Source organism: Thermobia domestica, chromosome 9 (assembly GCF_964235325.1).
Source record: "Thermobia domestica chromosome 9, izTheDome1.hap1.1, whole genome shotgun sequence".
NCBI classification, from domain to species: domain Eukaryota; kingdom Metazoa; phylum Arthropoda; class Insecta; order Zygentoma; family Lepismatidae; genus Thermobia; species Thermobia domestica.
Window position 1 is genome coordinate 123,458,121 of NC_137462.1, and position 22,439 is coordinate 123,480,559.

At 34.3% G+C, this 22,439-nt stretch overlaps 1 long non-coding RNA gene across 1 annotated transcript; it reads right to left on the reverse strand.

Moving 5' to 3' along the window:
• Positions 1-10,497: 10,497 nt before the first annotated feature.
• LOC145694080 (uncharacterized) lies at positions 10,498-13,137 on the reverse strand. The gene is made up of 3 exons (XR_014132914.1): positions 13,027-13,137; positions 10,927-11,148; positions 10,498-10,606 (listed from the first exon to the last, which is right to left on the reverse strand). It is a non-coding gene; the product is annotated as an uncharacterized LOC145694080 (long non-coding RNA).
• Between the last annotated feature and the right edge of the window lie 9,302 nt (positions 13,138-22,439).

Sequence of the window (22,439 nt, forward strand, 5' to 3'; positions counted from 1 at the left end):
GAAATGAAAGTAGTAAAGTCAAGAAAAAGAAACAGATAAATAGAAAGGATGACAGAAAGAACAATTAAGGACGCAGTTCTTACATGAAATGAAATTTGACAAATACAGTATTATTTCTGAACAGAAAGCATAAGAAAATGGAAAGTCAATGACATTCTTAGAAATGGTAATAAGAATTATTGTTGTACGTGGAATGCGTAAAACTAACAAATTATTTCGAGGGGAGAATGAGCCCGATAGCCTCCTAAATACGTCACTGAAGACAATTCTGCTCCCCTGATCCTTCACAGCATTGTTTTTCAACTTCATAAATATTTTGACTATCGCTTATATATATATATATATATATATATATATATATATATATATATATATATATATATATATATATATATATATATATATATATATATATATGGGAACGTCTTACCCGTCCCCCCCAATGTTGAAGACAGATTTGCGCCTATGCCAACAAGTTATTTTTAACAAGTCAATAGTCCTCTACATTTCCTACGAAATGGAAGATTGGTGACGTCTGTCCCATTCCCAAAACGGGCTGTCCTACTGACCAAATAAAATCTTATCGACCGGTAACCCTACTATCTGCCCCATCTAAGGTATCTGAAATTATTATATACGAAAAAATTTACTCACATGTCAATAATATCTGCCTTTCAACATGGCTTCAGGAGATTGTTGTCCCTTCTTTTGACCTGTATTCCCAAGTCAGTGAACACTTACTCGCTGTAAACACTGACTGCGGAATAAAGATCAAACGAAAGGACGACAATCTCCTGCAAGAGTTGACAGTTAAAACAAGAATAAATAGGTTTGGATATTATTTATATAGCAAACAGCAAGAGCAATGAGTACTTACGGACTTTTTGTCAAGTGTGCATGTTGACTTTCTCGCCTTTTGCTGATAGCGGCATTCTTCGCCAGTGCTGCTGTGGGTGTTACCACTAGAGGAAATAAACGAGTTTTAGAGCCTTGATTGGACTAACCTTTCATCCCACTTTATTTTACTTCATAACAATGAATTTCCAGTTGAACTTGTGAAAAACACCTCCTCGATAGAGTATAACGTCACTCCAAAATATTTTGACCACCTTCTGCTCAAAAACACAAAATGCGCTTTGTTGTGTTATGGTATACTAAAGGATAACTATTGCGAAAATTTCAGTTATTTTTATCCAGGCCCGTTGGAGATATTGGACAGTGAAACATGCTAAATTGGCATAATTCCCCACCTTTACGATTTTTCCAGGCCTTTGGGAGCAACTACAAGTCTGTAAATTTTTGTGTATTAACTTATGACTCAGGACTACATGCACACACAAATTCAGACTTCTACGTCAGTTGTTTCCTCTTCCCAAACATGTCTTCAATGTCCAAAAATGTTGCTACTGCAGGCCCTGATTTCACGCTCTTCAAGTGGTTTTAGCCAAAAATGTTAAGAGATCAAAGTTTTAGCTCTGTACGAGTTGGAGACGTCCAGCAATTTTCAATTTGGTAGGACAAATACATGCTGAGATATTCAAAACAACGTAACCGACTAAAACCGAAAAAACACAAAATGGCGGTAGTCGCTGCGTCGCCATGGGATATTGTAAAAATAATTAATTGTGGTTTTGAAGTACTCTGATATAGGATAAACATTCAAAAAAAAAAAAAAAAAAAAAAATTTGAAGATGATCGAGCGCCACATGCTTGATCACTTAGAATGGGTTGAGTCACATGTATCTACTGTAACATTTTTGAAGAAAATATTCTTTGCTTTTCTGTTAATAAAAATAAAACTCTTTTGTGCTACATGTTGATCTTTATTAATAATTATAAGTTAATAATATGTATTAACTTCTGGAGGAACCGGTGGCTCAGGCGGTGGCCAGCAAATAGTCGAGTAGTCAATCCTTCGTACTTTCGAAATAAAAGTGAATTTGTTAGTTTAACATTGCACGCTTACGCTCGTTAGGCTAAAGAAGACGCATAATTCATGAAATTGAATTAATATGAAAGAATTGGTGGGTGGAAAATGGAGGAGAAAACGAAAATACCTCAGAAAAATGCACGGACACGATGTTGCCTACTACAAACTCACATGACCTGGTACCGAACCAGAAAACCGTCGCACCAGAGTGAACATTTTACAACTGAGGAACCGTGCCATGTCTATTCTAACATTTTGTAAAAAAAATATTCGTTGCTTTCCTGTTACTAATAAAAATAAAGCGGGCCGAAATAATTGTTCTACATATAATTTTAAAGAAAACCCGTATTAAATTCTGGAGGAAGGGAAGTTCAGTAACTCAATGGTATATAGTTTTAATCTCTGGTGCGAGAGGTCCGTGATGCAATCCGAGACCAATGTTAGTTTTTGGCGTACAATATCATTTATGTTGGATAATCATTCACTTTTATTAATTAATCATGTTCTGTTGCGTAACGGGACGTTAAATTAAGATTCATTTTATAATAACTTTTGCTTGTGTCTTGTTGCTATTTTGTGGTACTAATTAGCAATATGTAATTGACAAAGAGGGGCTGATTATGAAAGTAAATTAGTCCGTTTACAACCCAAATAGTTCAAGTAATACCTTTAACTCTAGTTACATCGGTCTAAGTTTACTGTTCGCCGTCCTTGGTTTGATAGTACGTACAAAGCACTGAATGTATTTGGGGCAAATATGATCAAGTTTGTTGTAATTTTGTAACACTATACGGAAATTTAATTGATTTTGAGATTTCAGTAATAATTAGTATAATTTCTCTTCACTTCCTTTTAAGTTATTATGTATTCTGGTGTGTATGTATATATATCTCGATAGTCCTTCAATTAATAATCTCGAGGAAGAGATGTAGTAATTGATGATTCATTTTTTCCTTTCATTCTTTCTCTTTTTTTGTTTCTTAATTGCTTCTGCGTGCTGTCATGTGGTAGTTATTGGTATTTGTATTGTTAGCTGATTGGTTGTAAGAACTCTCTTGATTAACTCGAAAAGTACCATAGTGTTAAAGTATTTATCGAGGACGAAAATGGATGTATTTTTCTCTATACTGTCTATTAATACTGTCTACTGATATAAAATATATTTTGCTATTGTAAACAATGGGCTTTCCATAGAAACGGATTCATACAAAGAAGTAATAACATGTTAATATATCACTTCCAAATAGTATATGCATATATAATAAACTCCAAATACAAATATGACTTAATATATGTGTGGTATACTTCTTGATGTATGATTTACTTATGTAAACATACCAAACGTAACTTCCCCCCAAAAGACGGTCATTTACCTTATAATCGACAACATTCTCAAGTTACAGTATACAAACGATGCACTCAAAGCTAGTGTTTCTTTCAAAAGTACTTCTCACCAACAGTGCCATAATTTCTCTTCTCCCGCCATTTCAATATTAATGAACATAAATAAATGATATTTAGAAAGTCACTTTTTAAAAGAAAAAAAAATCACTTTGGTTTATTAATTCCATATTCCGCAAAAGTGTTGCGTTTGTAGTTCCATTTTTCCCTTAAAGAAACATATTTTATTACTTTTTCATTGAAAAGAACGAATTAGTCCGGTAGACTTAATGATGGACTCCACGTTATTTTGCAATATGCATTATGTATTACAGAGGAATACGGGTAGTGGAATTCTTTTCAGGTCAGAAAGTTATATATTGTGTGATGAAATTTTCAAACCTATAAATAGTTGGCGTGTTTTTTTTTTTTGCGAGAAAGACCAAGAGTTAATTCTTAGTCAAAGCTCATAATGTTTGGATTTCATGTTAAATGAAGCATTCAGCGCACAAGGGAATCGAGTCCATTTTGTTTTGTCATTTTGCATATATTTCGTCTTTATGATCTCTATCTAGGGCTCCTTTCAGAGCTTAAAATATTCATGTCCTGATATTGTAAATAAATATTATGATGTAAAAAACAATGTTAAGTTTTCTTTGTGCTTAATCTTACCATAGAAACTTTGTTTCTTTTCTGCCCAGCTTTGGTAATGTCACTTGATTCCCATATGCTATGAATGCCCGAAATGCTCGTAGATCCACTACATTTACTATGGCTCGGCTAAACAAGAACAATGATTTTCAGCTCAACAAATTTATAGGTACGCATTGGTTCTGTTTCCAGTTTAGAAGAAGAAGAAATCACACTCGTTAAAAAAATAAAGGAATTTAACACTTCGTTCCCCTTTCGCAACGAGAAGCACGTTGGCCTAACACTTGATTCGTGTGCCTGTTCGATTTTTTCGAAGTTCTTTCGTTTCCTCTTGGATTTTCATGTTACATTTGCAGTCTTCTTTAGTCTAGTGAGCAAGTTTCATTGGATTTCTTTTTGTTTAACCAATAGTGAAGAAACAACTTCTTGAATTTCTGAGTGATCTGCATCAAGTTGGCTGGGACACTTCGAGATGGCACAAAGGACCCCCACAATCCTTGTGGAAATTGGATTTCGGTGGAAGTGCTTGAAACCGTGATGTTGTAGACTTTGTGATCCTGAGAAAATGTCTCAATGGGCGCAACTACCAATTACTGACCGTTTGGCCACTACAGGGCCACTTTTTTTTTGAAATCACCAGAAGGTAACTATATTTTTGATTACGTGAAATTGTTTGAAATCGTGATATATTGTATACATTATGATTCTGAGAAGAAGTCTCAATGGGCACCACCATCAGCACTGACCGTTTGGCCACTACGAGACCACTGTTTTGAAAACAGCAGAAGATAATATTTTAGATTTCGGTGGAATTACTTGAAACCGTGATATGTTGTAGATATTCTAATTCTCAGTAAAATTGGCACAACCGCCAATCACCAACCGTTTGGCCACTACAGGGCCACTGTTTTGAAAATAGCAGAAAATACCGATATTCCGTATTTCGGTGGAATTGCTTAAAACCGTGACGTGTTGTAGATATTGTAATCCTGAGAAAAAGTCAAATGGGCAAAACCACCCAGCACTGAACGTTTCACCACTGCAAGGCCACTTTCCGAAAATACCGGAAGGTAACGATATTTTGGATTTCGGTGGAATTACTTGAAACCGTGATATGTCGTAGATATTGTTATCCATAAAAAATAAATCTCAATCGCCACAACCACTAATCACTGACCGTTTGGCCACTACAGTGCTGCTTTATTGAAGAAAAGCAGAAGGTAACGATATTCTGTATTTCGGTGAAATTGCTTAAAACCGTGACATGTTGTAGGTATTGTGATATTGAGAAAAAAAAATCTCAATGGGCACAACCACCAATCACTGAGCGTTTGGCCATTGCGACGCCACTTTTTCGATAAAAAGCAGAAGGTGACAATATTTTGGATTTTGGTAACTGAATGAAACTGTAATATGTTGTAGATGTCGCAATCATGATAAAAAGTTTTAATTTGTGGCTACCGAGCAACTCGAGGTCAGTTGGTAGACCATTTGTTTCCATTCAGGAGGTTCTGCCCGTGCCCGTAATCCTGTCTAGGGTTTTCCGGGGCTTTTTTTTTTTTGTCCCGCAAAGTGAATATTGGAATATTACTTATGCTAAAATGTTGTTGTCCGCTTTCTTCCCATCCATTTTCTGGGTTGTGAGATAGGATGAGAATATATAAACCTTTTCAGAGTTTTATACAGTTCCATCGAAGTCCAAATTATCGTTCCCTTCTGCTGTTTGCAAAAAAGTGGCTTCGTAATGGCGAAACGGTCAGTGATTGGTGGTTGTGCCTATTGAGATTTTTTCTCAGAATCACAATGTCTACAACACACCACGATTTCAAGCAATTTTATTGATATCCAGAATACCTCTCGCTGTTTTCGAAAAAGTGCCCTCGTGGTGGTGAAACGGCAGTGATTGGTAGTGGTGCCTATTGAGACTTTTTCTCAGGATCACAATGTCTACAACATATCACGGTTTCAAGCAGTTCCACCGAAATCCAATTTCCATAAGGATTGAGCGGGGTCCTTTGATGATGTGATCGTTTGTGTTTGAAAGTGCTAGAACTTCAGTGATCATTAATCAACTATAAAATTCTGGTATAATGTTGCAGAGATGATATTTCGGCTACTTCCGAGTCACCAGGTCTATATGGGCCTCCGGGTGTGTGGCTCACCGTGTCAGACCGGATCTGAAAAGAGAGACCCAAACTCAGATGACCCGGACAAAAGTCGTTATCCAAGTGACCCATTGCCCGCTCCATCACTGATGCACGTGATTATATAAATTACATAGCCTGTATTGTTGTTATTGATCTATTACGGTGATAATTGACATTTTAAATTTACAGATGTTTCACTGGCAATTTCAGTATTTTTTTAAAGAGTTAGCGTCATTCATAAATATAGTCACTGCAACGACCGTAAGTGTTATTAATTCTGATATTGTTAATAGCTTCCCGTGAATGTTTTACGGTTGTATTGTCCTTTACAATGATAAAATAAATGGTTTTCTTAACTAGTAATGGCTTTAATCTAGGTTGACCTTCTTTGCAAGAAATATCCAATGTTGTTGGCTTGTTATAACTATCATCTTAGAACAGAAGAAAAAACTTCAGTTACCATCTTTTTGCGTTTGAGAGGTGCAGAAATGACTTGAGGGCTGTGCTCCCCGTGTTTGCTTCGCTGCTTATTCCCGAACTCCCGTAGGTACGAAATAATTAAAGAAAACACTACATTCTTTACAGGAAGGATTTGTGTTAGCTTCCTATTTGAAAATATCAAAAGATAAAATTTGTATGGAAAAATAACTTTTCTTTTTGGACGTTCGATTTCTGTTCGTGTCAGTCATAAGCGGAGTTAGGAATTGTCTGCTGGTTGTGGTGGTGGTGAGGGGAGGAAGACCTTTCGGTCGGTCTCGGACGTGTTTGACAGTTCTTGGTAGGGACCATCTTATAGGTGGCACTTTTATTTTTGTCAAAAGGTTGGGGGAAATGCCCTCATGCCCTCATAGCTCTGCCCATGGTGACATACAGTATTTGCTATTGTTTTCCGTTGTATTTTCCAGCTCTCCATATGAACAGGTATTTTATTCATACTTTTGTTTTTTGTTAAGTTCAAAGTAAACTAAATTTGAGGGTCTAACTTTATGTAGCAAACTGAGGAAAATTGATACTTAAAGTGGTAGTATGTATGTATTTATTTTTCAGAAGCTTTCCCATAAAAGAAACCAATGTTTTCTTTCATTTAAAATATACGAGAAACGATATATTTTGGAGGCAGTACGTTTCCTTAGTGTGTAACGCCATTGGTTTACATGAGAGAAAGTTCATACTCAGGCACATTCCAGCATAAACATAACACAAACGATTACACAGAAAAACGTTTGAATTTGTGTATTTTGAAAATATTCTGGCCAACTAGACGTCAAATTGTATCTGATGGTTTGTGTTGTTAGAATTTTATTAGGAAGAAAGTTCATACTCAGGCACTTTCCAGTACAAACGATTGCCTTAGAAATGCATTTAAATACGTTTGTTTCTGACAATATCTCGTCAGTCAAGTTGATCCGGTCATTTTGTTTTATTTTAATGACTAATTTTAACGGAACAGAGTTCACAAACGCTGAAGGTCGAGCAGTTTCCAGCACAAACATAACACAAACGACATACACTATCAAATTTGTGTCAACTCAAAGTGACCTGGCCAATTTAATGGATATCCCCAAGTGATACTTCTGAAGACTTCCCACTTCTTCCGGTCTTTAGTTGCCTGAATTTAGTTCGTAAGTACATGATGACACTCCGACTTATGAGGGGAGGTAAAGATATGCTACATTGACTTGATCCCTAGTCTTCCGTTGCAAGCGCTGCTACCGGCTGAAGGAATTCCACTCGCTTTTTCTCGCTTAGCAACAGCTGAACCCTTATTGGCTCAACGCGTGGGTGTGTGAGGGTGTGAGGTTTAGTTTGCATTTTTGCCACGGCTCAAGACATTTTGGCAGCATAATAGTTACTATTAACATGAGCTCCGCATCAAGATCGGCTTGAATTCGATTCAATTGACGGGTGCAAGTATAGGTCTTTCCCACTAGACTATATCTCCTGTAAGATAATTGATTATAGAACTGGCCCCACACCACTGGTTCCTTTCTCCATTGAGTTAGAGTTAAGAAAAGAATGAGTAGTTAGTAAGAGTAATAAATATCTGGGACACCCACGGCTGCATTTGCTACCTTTTCTTATTAGATGGATTGTTTATAATTCTGCTAGAGCAGTGGTTCTCAACCTAATTCGTATCACGACCCCATTTTATCACATCCTCTTGCCAGCGATCCGCTTATAATTTCTGGTTTGTATTAAACTTGTATGTTTTTTCTTGTTCGGAAGTCTCACGATAGGATAAGTTCTGGATGAAGAGGAGAGAACATCCTGGTTTGGTATCTAGTGGAGCAAATCCCAGGGGTTGGGGGACATGTCCTCTCCAATCTTGGAACTGGGGGACTGTCCCCCCAATAATCCGATTTGAAATGTGTCTTTTAGGAAGAAATGTGATTATTTATGTCCGATTGCCACAAAGGAAAGTGAGATGAAATTGATATCTTCTCAGAATAAGTCTCAAATCTTCCCGCCTCCCAATGTTGAAGACAACTCTGCTCCCTGATACTCCATAGGATTATTTTTAAACTTCGTAAATGTTTTGAATATCGCTTAAAAAATTATGGAAACGATCTTACCCGTCCCCCACCCTCAATGTTGAAGACAGATTTGCGCCGCTGCTGGTATCTGCTGCTTTAAAAGTAATATTTCCATTTGCTACATGATATCTGTGCGAAAGTGTTTTTTTTTTCTTCCATGGTAATCATTAAAACAAAGACATGAAGTCGCTTATCAGTTGAAAATGACTTAATAATGAGAGTCACGAAGATTGAACCGGACATTGCCACATTAGTGAAATCACACCATGCTTAGTATCTCATTAGCTTTCAATTTTAATTGTATTTCAATATGCAGGTTGCGTTGCATTTGTATTTATGTAGTCTTTCAATATGCAGTTCTCATAAGTTTCATAAAGTACCCCTTTCATTTAAGTTGATTCTTAAACAATTCTACACCTGTTGAAAATGTTTAGTAGACCTATTTTTTGTTGTTCTTAATAGTATGTTTACAAATAAAAATATGCCTATCGGAACAAAATTCAAAATAATATTTAAAAATATTTTCCGGTATTAGATAATAATTATATTTATCTTTTTCGCTTATCTTCGAGACTCCCATGAAATCCTCTCGCAACCTCCAGGTTGAGAAACCTTGTGCTAGAGGATTTTTAAAACGGACATTTATAAAATAAAATAATCGTCACAATACTATCAGAACTTTTAATTTTTATTATGTATTAAATCATACTCTCGGATGCACACAGAATTCATTGCCCTAGCGAGAAAACATTGTCTTTCCTAATTTCCTATGAAGTGTGGCTTGTTTATAGAAATAGAAATGCAGAGCAACAATTATAACGCTGTAATGAGTGGTTCCTTCCAATGCGCAATTCAAGCGAAAAATACTTCGCCCTATATGAGTGAAATTGATTCGAAGACAAGAATGCCAGAGAACTTTTAAGCTAATTGTATAATAATGATTCTATATAATATGTGTTGAATATACTAGAGTGACAAGATCGATAAACATTGCCATATAATTAATTAAGCACTAAGTTTGGTTATAAATATTCGGCGAAATTACAAAAGTACGTTGGTAAAGTTACGAAATACGTAACATAGCTCGCATAACTTCCAGTTTTCTACTGTGTACATGAAGGAATTTACAAGAGACATATTTAGTACAGAGAATTGGATGTAAATTACCCATTTTGTTTAAGATTAAATAAGTTTTTTTTCCCTAAGTGTTGACTATGTATTGTTTTGAAACTAGTTTGTGCTACTTAATATAAGGAGGCTGTACTTCTATTTGGCCTTCGACAGATGTTTCATTAACATTAACTGTATGTAAGATCTTCGTGAAAATGGCCCATGTTATATATTTTTTGTGCATCATCCTTAAATGTTTATTGTGCAAGAAAATATTACGAGGTCGAACACTTTTCTTCTTATGATGAAAACTTTTCGATTAAACCTGTTTAATGGATTTTGAAATTTAAACTTATATTTACCTAAATTATTTCCCTGACTTTTGCACCATTATCATTACTAGAACAAAAAATAGCTTCTTAGATATCTTTTCAGACTCAGTTTTTTTCTACTTTCTTTTTGTAAAATCCCATAATTTGTATAATTGAACCAGTCCTCTACTGCTAAGATGACTGGTTAAAGGATTCCAAAGTATCAAAATATTTCTATGGGTTGGCGATGCTGGTTTATGAATTGTAAATAACAGCTGTTGGTAAAAAAAAAAAAAAAAAAAAAAAGTGAATTGAATTGCGACGAGAAAAAGAGAATTTCTGAAGTCACAGATTGTAAAACAAGTCCTTGATAACATTGTATAGTACACATTTTAATTTTTTAAAAATATTGTAGTGAAATGAATGGAACATAATAGTATGTAATTTATTTTATTTAGTCATTCAAATTTACAACTTATTTACATTCCACTTAATAGAAGTATTACGCTGTGTACGGCTGGTTCAGATTGAAGTAAAATAGTCCTGAAATATATAAAAATATGTATAAAAAATAAATTATTTGTTTAAGATTTTCTTATTTGAGCGCATATTCAAAATAATAAATGTACTAGTAATGGCATTTCTCTTGGACGAAGATGTCGAAGTGCAAACATTTATGATTTAGCCTTAATTTTTGGAACAAAAGTTATATTGATTGATTTCAATTTAAATGTTAACTTCAAAATCTTTAAGTTTCCTTAAAAAAAAAAAAAAAACTTTGTCCCCACTGAAGTAAATACTAGTCAATAACATTAAGATGTTAAAAAAATAATAAGTGTGATTAAATCTGCTATTTCTTTTACCTGCCAGAAGGCTTAGCCGTAGAATCCACCAAGACCATATCCTCCCAATCCATATCCACCAATACCTCCGTATCCAATACCTCCAAGTCCATATCCTCCATAACCTAGACCATATCCTCCATATCCTAATCCATAGCCAAGACCAAGACCAATAGCTCTCTTGTCTCTGGCAGATTCTTCAGCGAAAGAAATAGCAAAGAGAGCGAAGAGGGCGAGAAGAGCCTATAAAAGAATACACAAGAAAAATACTGTTATGAACTATTTTCATCAAAGCATCGCTTCAACTAATACCCAGAATAAAGATAGTCTTCACTCTGCACATAAAAGATATAAACAAGTAAGAATTACTATTTTTGATAATTACGAACTTTTCAGCTTCATCCAAGTTCTATTGTAGATATATACTTCGTACTCTAATACAGTGGTTATTAAACTTCGTAAAATCGAGTATCCCTTTAAATTGATATGCATTTTGCTGAACTCCTCATTATTTCTCTAATAGAAGGTAAGAAAATATTTCTATGCATACGGCCTACTTATTTTTCCCTATACAAATTATTCAATTGTCAAAATTAGTGCTTACCTTACAAAGGTTGAATAAACAAATAGCATAATTCTATTGCACAACACGATGATCAATTTTTTTTTTAAATAACGAAGTTAAATAAAATTTACTTGCGAACGAATACCTGTTCTGATACGATGCACTGTTGTGAAGTTGTGTTAAAAAGATAGCTGCTTAGCTGCTCATGTTTGAACAGAAAAGTCATATATATTGTAGTAAGATTTAAAATGCTACGTAACTCCTAGTAAGAAATAGTAGTTTTCCTAGTACCGCTGTACGGAATCATCCTTACTTTGAAAGATTAGTAAGTGCTGTTGTAGTGAACTGAGATCCAAGATCTTCACGTTCCCATTTATCTATTTAAAACTAGAGGTTTTGTGTATAACTATTACAAATTTTTAATACAGATATCCATCCCACTTTTAGACAACTATTCTAGAACAGTATTGAGTTAATAGTCTTAATTTGATTTCGCCTCAAACTCGCAAGCTGCACTCGATATTGCTGATTGACACACAAACGTTTTGGAATGAACCCAACTTCTGATCAGATTTCACATACTCTATATAATAAAGCACATCCACAATACGTTTTTTCAGTATTCTTTAATAATTAAATCTCTCGAAGAGGAGTGAAATTATACTTTTAAGAACGAATCTTCAGAGGATAACGTTAATTTTGTATTTTCTTCCGCTTCATTGCGAACATATTTAAACTTTCCACGATTATCCTTTCGTTGATGTTATTACCCTTCTAATCTTTTTTTAAAACTACAAATGTCACATTCTTTCTATACACTTCAAAAGAAAATTCTGGTACCAAATCCTAAATATGTATTTTTTCTATAAGGCCTAAATACTTCGCTATGACTTATCTTTATTTATACTCCATAATCGTTACGCACTATCCACCATCTTGTATTGCTCCAATAGCTACGAAGTTCATGCGAATGTTCCCGGATAATATGCAGACAAAAGTATACAGTAGATGTTATGAAGTGATAAACTTCCTCCACAAAATTTTGGGATATATTTACTAATTTTATTTGAAATTTTTCAAAGATTTATTGTTATGAAATGGAAACAAGTCTTTAGTGTATAGTTTGACGATTGTGTATTGTAAATAAAAGAGGTGCTTGGTAGATTAAATAAAATAATGATTGATATAATTACTAGAATGATCACAGTCCGAGGAAATTAGAGAGTCCCGAGAAAACAAAGGACACGGCTTTGTTCCCATAAATTCAAATGGACTGGAAACGAACTTGAAATATATGCCTTGAAAGATAACCCGATGTTCCCTAACTTTGACTAGCTAGGTGGTACATTTTAATTTGGGTAATGCATACTTAACAAATCTCATCTGAACATTACTTGCTTTCTACATCTTCTAAAGTTATATTATAGATTCTTGTTCTGAGCGCGTGTTTCACAAAGACTAAGAAACTACATATCGATAAAATATTACTACATATATGTATATGTAGAAAGTACATATATATATCGTATAATGCTTCAATTCTTGTAAATACTTACCAAGACCTTCATATTGAATGTTATGTGATAGTTGGTACAAATTCAACTGATACCTAACGTGTATTCCAGTCAAATTTATATAGCAGAATTTTCAACTGTTCGAGACATCGCTTGCAGAAACGAATACAAACCCGCAAATTTAAACTTTCTAGGATATTGAAAGTATTGCTTATTGCACTAATCATACAGTAATAGAAAGCATAAAAAAAAAACAGATATATAGGAGAAACCACAGGATGTTAATTATACTCGGACAGTCTGGTGTTTCCAATTGACCTTGTGTCAGTGACCAGTATCTGTCACGGAATCAATTATAGTTTTTGTTGTTAGTAGTACTACTGTAAAATATATATGTGTGGTTTTGGTTTCTTGGACCAACAGAAACAATAAAAATTATTCCTTGAAACTAAGCTTGGTCTCTCTTTTATTCTTTGTGGTTACTCTGATATATAATTTGAATCAGATTAGGATGTAGTTTGTAATGTAGCGAGGTCGACGCTAAAAATTATTAATAGTGTTAATTATTTTATTTTTTAAACATGAATTTGCATCTTTTCATAACCTTAATACCGAATGCAAGAGCCCTAAAAGTTTAGTTACAATGTTCAATACTCATATAACATTTTGATAATTTTAAGTACGCATTTCATTGTTATTATACCAGATTTAATGGTTTTAGTCATTTTAAAAATATATAAAATAAAAGTAAATAAGAAATATGTTTCTAATTAAACGTTCTGGTACGTGATGAGACAGAGACGTTTCCTCTGGTGCGTGGGATCCTTGGTTCGATTCTTGCTCTCGCCAAGTGTTTTGTGATGACAAACACCGTGTGCGCGAGTTCCCTTGGAATTGTCCAGAGAGAAAGGGTAGGAATGCATAGAACGCTCACGGACACGAAATTGTTCATCACAAACTCACATGACGTGCAGTACGAATAAGAGATCCCTCAATTCAGAGATGAATACTCTACCTCTGAGCTACCATTAGTTTTATATTTAAAAAAAAATAGGTCGTCTGTTCATTTTTGTATTTATTGTTGTTTATTAAAGTAGTCTGCGTCGTGCAAGCCGTCCGTATTGTGAAGACTGTGTTATCCTTCTGAGTGTTCGGTATCTTCTTTCTTTGACTTTAACGTCCCACGATTATACTTCGGGCCTAAGAAAAACGATTATGATGAAATGGCTGATAAATAATAAGTGAGGAGGAAGCGAGAGAATTCATGCACATGGTGTGGTTTGTTCACCACAACACCCACTTGGCGAGAATTTGGATCGAACCAGGGACCACATGCATCAGAGGCGAGCGCTCTACCACTGAGCCACCGGGATACTCTCGGCATATTCATGCAGAAGAAATTCTTTAAAAATTCAGGTTTTGAGGAATAACGTGTCTTTAGTGACCGTACTCTAGCTTCTTTTGTGAGGGTAAAATAACGTCTCTAAGAGTTTCATTTTAGATTTTTCCTCTTATGTGTTATTATTATTGCTATTTTTGAACTATTTCTATGTTATTTCCTCTTTACCATGGGTTTTGTCGGGATTTTCCCGTTTTGACCAATTATTCCACTAATTATTTCATAATCATTAACTTTCGCGGGGCTTTCATAATCATTAACTTTCGCCTATTCAATATTCGCCTATCCCGGCGGGAGCTCATGTGGTTCGGATTCCACGTTAATCAGTAGGTCCACGTCTCATATAGCCTCGCTGCTGAACGGGACGTTAAACTCAAAATCAACTCAACTCAATATTCGCCTAATACCTCCTAATTAGCTATGCAAACGTCAATCAAAGCGATGACACAGAGATAATTTACTTATTAGGCGAAAGTTGAACTTTTTATAAAACTTGGTTTAGCTCGCATACGTTGGTAGTCCTGCATCTCATTAATAGTTAACTTTTCCTCCTGAAACTATTTTCGCGCCCTTATTAAATAATCCAGTAGCCTATGTAGGGGAAAGATTAAAAAAAAAACAGCAAAAATTAGTAGCTTAATGAAACTTACAGGATAGTTTCCTTTCATCAAGTATAGTAATATCCTAAAAGTCCAGGAATATCTTGTTGAGCTTCATCCAATATAGCTGCCATATCCAATTTGGCCGTCACCGTCTGTAGAATATTCACATTTTCCTTAATTTCTTAACTTAGTGTTACATGATGAGTCCTACAGTCTTGAAACTTATAATAAAATGTTTTGTAGTTAAAATTTCCATTGTTTAATATACAGGTGAGGTAAATATAAAGTTACAAACGATAGAGAAGGCATTCATCACTTAATCTTGTATCTGTTTCTTTCAAGCATATTTTTCTGATTTGCGTAAAGAAAATGTCAACACGCCATAATTACAATTGATATATACAAAATATGGAGCATTATATGGAACATAACTTATTTAGCAAAATAGTCTGTAGAGAAAACATTGTTTAAGCAAAATTCAGTTATTTTATAAATGATAGAAATAATTTATAGTATACAAAAGACACATCCCTGTTACGGTGTACTGTTGGGACTAAACGATACGGTTGGGTTGGATCTCACTCACTGCTGCTTCACAGATGAAAAAAATCATTGGAACAACGAGTTTTAAGTGGAGCGTTTTTCTTTTAGTAATTTAGGTTTCATATAATAAGCTCGGCTTCTTTCAGAACAGAAGTGGTACCTTCACATTGAAAAACTGAAAAGAAAAAGAAAGAAGGAACTTCGAAAGATTCATAAAAGTAACATATAATTCAAGGGTAGTTCAACACTAACACAACGCCAACATGCCACTTTCATTCTCTTGTTTTTTGATTTCCAAAATGTGATTTCCCTTAATGCACAAGTCTCAGTGAAACGATCTCGAACATGAATACTTGAACTAAGTACATGAGAGCTTTACATTTGCAATACAACAGCTTCAGAAAAGTTTGGTGCTTGTATGTCCAAACAAGTACTTGGGTAGCATTCTTCATTTTCTCCTCCGATCTCCAATCAATTGCTGGAATATCTTGCTCCTGCCAAGTTTGCTCCTAATGTACACTTTAAATACGTGTTCTCTGCTCGCACTTGCTCTTATGGGTAAAACTGAGGGATGAGTGACTGCTGTGTAATAAGTCTTCTGTATGTGAAATATCGACAGAAAGCCAGTGCGTCACCATCATGTGATGCATAAAAGTGTAATTGGAAATGTAATTCCACTTTTACTAGTTCTTCAGGATTTGTAGTAGATTTGTTGAATATACTCACAATTTGTTGCAATTAACTGTCTATCTCATGAGTAGTTTCTAACAAATTTTCTTCCCTTTCTGAAACAAAGCCGTATCACTTCATGAAAATTCATGTAAAAACAGTATCACGTTATCCATGTTTCCTGCTGTATTTTCAAGTATTTAAACATTTTGGCTGGTTGATGAAATCTGCCTTCTTTATGACGAGTTTTAAAAATTTTAGAAAAAATACGCTTGAAAAAAACAGATACAAGATTAAGCAACACAAGTTTACTCTATCATCTGTCACTATGTATCTACCTAACCTACACAGATGTATTATATATCAAACGAAAGAAAGGACCCCGCATAATCCTTATGGAAATTAGATTTCGATGGAATTGCTTGAAACCGAGATATGTTGTACATATTGTGATCCTGAGGAAAAGTCTCAATGGGCACAATAACACATCACTGACCATTTGGCTACTACGGGGCCACATTTTTGAAAACAGCAGAAGGTAACAATATTCTCGAATTTTTGTGGAATTGTATGAAACCATGAAAAGGTTAAGATCTCCCCATCTTATTCAACAACCCGGAAAACGGATGGGGAGAGTAACGGCCAACTATTCATCTTGCGGGCCAAAGGAAAGCCCTAGACAGAATGACCAGCCCGGGCCGAACCTCCCAAATGCGAACAAATTCTCTACCAACTGACCTACATAGTCGTTCGGTAGCCACAAATTAACATTTTTTCTAAGAATAAGGACATCCACAACATATCACAGTTTCATGCATTTTTTACCGAAATCCAAAATATACCCGGCTGTTTTAAAACTTCTGGACCTGTACTGGCCAAACGGTCAATAACTGATGGTTGTACCCATTAGAAGTTTTTCTACGATGAGAAGACCTGCAACATATCGGAGTTTCATTCACCGAAATCCCTAACAACGTTATACTTGTCTATTTTCGCAAAAGTGACTCTGTAGTGACCAAAAGGTTAGTTATTGATTAGTGATGTGTTAACGGTTAGCGATTTGTGGTTTTGCCCATTGAGACATTTTTTCAAGATCACAGTATCTACAACATATCACTATTTCAGTCATTTTTACTTGAAAAAATGGCTTCGTATTGGCCAAAGAGTCACTGATTGATGGTTGTGTTCATTGAGATTTTTTCACAGGATCACAATATCTACAACATATCACGGGTTCTAGCAATTCTTTCGAAATTCAATTTCCATAAGAATTGTGCGGGGTTCTCTTATTTACTAAATATTTTATTATAAGTTTCAAAATATTAGAATTGAATCTAAGGTAAGAAAGTAAGGAAAATATGATTGTTGTATAGACGGCGGTGGTCAAATTAGATATGGTAGCCATATTGGGTGAAGCTTAAAGAGGATATCTGAGCACCTTTAAGATATGCCTGTATTGGATAGAGAAAAGATGTCCTGCAAGGTTAATTAAGTTACTAATTTTTTCCGGATTTAGATCCCTACAGAGAGAGAGAGAGAGAGAGAGAGAGAGAGAGAGAGAGAGAGAGAGAGAGTTTTCAAATTTAGAAACTACAATTTTTTCGTCATTTTTTGTCAGTACTACCAACATAATTTCGCATTAGGCAAATCTTGAAAGGTGAATCTTGAATTCAAGATTCGCCTACACTTTCTCTTGAGTTAATACCTGTAAATTCCATTGCCTGAGGTTATTAGGGTAATCTTGAATAGGCGAAAGTTGAAGTCACCAACTTTTGTGAATCATATGTCTTCTTTAGCCTGAAGGGCATAATCGTAATACGTACAACTAAAAATTTTATTTCATTTCAAGAAGCCGCTTCACAATAATAGAACATAATTTTATAATATTATTTGATCTGCTTAAAATAAAATGTAAAACTGAAAATCTTATTTCTGTTTTATCCTTGGACAAAACGTACTGGGTAATAAAGGGAAGGTACGTCCATCATTAGAACAGACCAAGATAGACCCATGGGTGATGTGAAGGTGAATTTTCACGCTTTTAAGACCTCAGGCATCACACTCCCTCAGATTGCAAGGTATCCAATTGACAGAGGTGAATAAACTGCTAAGTCACATCTTGAACAAGGTACTGTGTGAAGAGAAAAATCTCTCCCTTCCCCTTCCATGGATTAAACATAGGCCGTGTGTTTGATCAGTGCAGTCCTTACAATGTACGCCAACACGGTTCTATATAATAAGTAACATTTGAGCTATATTTGAGAACATTTGAGTCATCATAAAATAAAAATTTAAAAAAAAACCTGGAAGATCTTGATTAGTATACTTAATTTTGCTGTATATCTTTATCTACTAATGGCACTATATAAAGGAAGGAACTTCGTATTCTCATGGACCCCGAAGCACATCACGGATCCAATCCCGTGCACAGATCATCTTGCAAGGTCATTCCACACACAAGATGTTCTTCTACACAACACTATCTGGTCTCTTACAAGTGTGATCTTGCAGGATCAAGGTCCCACGTGTGATAGATCTGCTGAACAATCATAAGTTGTATGAGCGGAAAGGTTAATAAAAACTAATTTAAAAACATGCAAGTGCATCATGCGTTTATAATTGAAATAATGACACCGTTATGTGTCTGGAAATTTGGAGATGTTGACTATAGATTTATTAGTTACTATTGCGTCCATACCTTCGGTCCACTGTACGCTATAGGTTACAATCATGCTTAATTGATAACCTTATTTGTTCTTTAACAGTGTTCTTTTTGAGTTTGCTCATCAACTAAATGCAGTTACATAAATATTAATGCTCAATAAATCGAAAGAATAGTTTGAAGTTTCAATTAAATGTGAAAAGTTTTAGGCAAATTACTTGCACGTTAGCGATATCCATTGGCGTCAGTTAAGGCAGAGAATGCAGATTGCGATACCTATTAGTGTGAGTATTTACTATTAGAAATTAGCATGGTGCACAGTCTGGAAATTGGCTTTTATAATTAAGATATCCCATTCTTATATCATGTAGAACAAAAATTACCGATTCTGTTTCCAGAGTGAGTACAACGCAGAGTAATGCACATCAGGGTCGAACTTGCTAATATCTGAATCCGATACTCTAATCAGGAGCTTCAGTTGTCTGAAAATGGACTGTTATCATTGAGAACCAAGAGAAAACAGACATTAACATTTAATCACGAAACTATTAAAACTATAACGTGAAAACGATCGGCAATAAAGGCTCATTGTAATAGAGTTGAAAACGGTGCGTTCCAACTATAGAAGCTAGAAGTGTTTAGAAGAGTTCAACAACATATGACTTTGCAGTAGAATGCAGAAAAGTGAAGAGTCCAGAAATATGACTTAGTTTCTCAAAAATCCTTTCATACTCATCACTCTTAACACATGTTAGTTCATACGCTTTACCGGTACCTCTTCGGTACATAACAAAACAGATTTCATGTTAAAGTTGGAATTCGTGAAAATAGTGTGCGTGAATGTTTCCTTCTTTATGTATTTCGAGTTAAACGTTCCTTACATAAGCACTAAGCGTATATGCGATGTCAATCTAGAACAGTTATTTCCAACAAGTCGATTTACAGGACATCGTTACCCTCGACAAACGAGTAGAACAAAGAAGAGAATGACAAGGGAGAATAATAGTATGAAGAAATGTTGGCAGTGTACCGTGAAACAATGTAACTATGATTAACGTACTTGCAATATTATCGAATCATTGCCAGTGTTTAATGTTTGTCTGGCACCATTGTTTCTATCAGCACTAAGTTTCTCATTGTGTTCGTTCTGCTGATTTACGGAGAAGACAAAGCAAGCTGTGACATAAACAAACTCAGGAAACATGAGTTGGCAATGAGTGATCTACTTCTTAAAAAAAGTTGTATCCAAATCACCTGTACAGCCCATTGTGAATCGAATTCTAATCTATTGTATCTAAACCAAAAACGATGAGCATTTAGTCCCGAGAAAAGGTTGTATATTACGTTCTTTCTGCTACTTAGTTATCCATAATTCTCACAATTTTCTAAAATAAAATTAAGTTATTGAATACTAATAAGTTTGTCTATTGCGGAAACACTTTGTCGTTCATTTAATACTTTTCTAAAGCAAATCGTTATTGTATGTACTATATACATTGTATTTGTAACATAGCTAATCAAGTAATCATCTCATCATTTATTTTCTTATGCTATAAATTAATGTTTACCATGCTTGTTCCAAATATTTTTTGTTCTAAGTAGCAATTAAGAGCGTTTTTTCTGTACAAAAAATTGATTAAGTCCAAACTTCATCTTTGACGACACATAATTCGGGAACCAAAGGCTTTCAGACTAGATAATATTTCATTTGCATACTAAGCTCTTTAAAATCTACCATCCATGTAAAATTTGGTTTAAGATCAGAAGAGTTTCATCGGTCGCATACAGTGCATACTTCTTTCCTTTTATATATATATATATATATATATATATATATATATATATATGTAAAACCAAAGATAGGGGCCACCTACTATATTTCCTCGCTCAAATTCTTTAAACTAAATTATACAGTGCTGCACTTATTAGTGAAACATTTTCTTGTGAAATACGGGCAAAATTGTTTGTCGAAAGAAAACTCACCGAGAAAAGTAAAATATCTCTTGTAGATTTTCCCATAAGAAATAACTTATGTCTTATGTTAGGGTTAATAATGAGATGTTTGTTTATAAAGTAATAACAAAATCACATCAATGTCATTTTCCAAAATTGTAAAAAGTATCTACTTTTTGTGGATATTCTCATGAAAGTGATTTATGTAACATTACAAGAATATTAATGAAACATTAATTAATGAAATATGACCAAAATCACTTCGGTCGTTTTTAAGGAAGTAATCTGAAGAAAAAAAACTCATCTTAAAGAGTGAACTATCCATTGTGTTTTTATAACATAATTTACACATTATTATAGATTATTAATGAAATATTTATTTATGAAATACAAAGAAAATGGCTTGAGTCGTTTTTGAGAAAATCGTCCGAAAAAGAAACTTAAACTCAAGAATAAAGTGCTTCTCGTGGACCTTTTTAGATCAAAGAGTTAAGCCATATTGTCAAGTTATTAATTAAATATTTATTTGTGAAATATGATTAAAGTTGACTTTGTTCTTTTCGAGGAAATCGTTAAAAAAGAGATAAACTCGCATTCAAGACTAAACTACCCCTCCCAGAGTTTTCAGCACAAACGAGTCATACTATATTATCAGGTTTTTAATGAAATATTTATTTATGAAATATGAATAAAATCACATGAGTCATTTCTGAAAAAAATATTTTAAAAAACTCACCTAAAAAATAAACTATCCCTTCTGAATTTTTCTCAAAGAAATAACTTGTATCACATAATGAGGTTGTTTTTAGAAATTGATTTATGAAGAAATAAACAAAATTGTTAGTATCGTTATTTTTACCTTTAAGTGTACTAAACTCATTTTTAGGGGTAGGGAGAAAATTTGATCCCTTCCTCTGGAGGATCACATAAAAGTCGTAAGTTTAAAAGTTGGTTGAGATATGTTGAGTGATATGACCTCTAGGTTAGTGTACACATGGACGAACAGACGAACACAAACTGCCGAACACACAGTCAACTATTGAAAAATCACTTGTCGGTATTTATGGGATATGAAACTTTGAATCCGTTGAAATCTCGAATTCGATTTTTTTTCACAGCTATGATATTTCTGCTCTGTTTGCGTCATTCAAAAGTTAATTAAATGAAGAACGTGCAGTTATGAAGCTTTATTTCTTTGTGTTTTATTTATTTATTTATTGTTTTATGTATTTTGCAAATTAAAATTTTGTTTTAACTGTACTGCGAAACGATTTTTAGACACAAAATTACATTTATCCTTGGAAAATCAACTATTCATGTATTTAGAATAAGTTCCTAAAACAAACAAACAAACAAACAAAAAAGGGTAAACACTCATGACAAAAGAAAGTATGTTTCGAAACTAGCTTTGCTGCTTGTTTCTACTACGATACGATTAATGTGTGCATAATAAGTAGCAAAAATGTGTGTACATTCCTACGCATTTTAAAAAATAAAACTTCGGATCGAGTAAGCCAAATTTAATTAAATTTCTTTGTACGATAGTACCAAACATTTTATTAATTCAGTTACTGAGTTCGTTTGAAGGTTGTTGACAAAAGAACATGCAGGAAGTCCATACCAATTT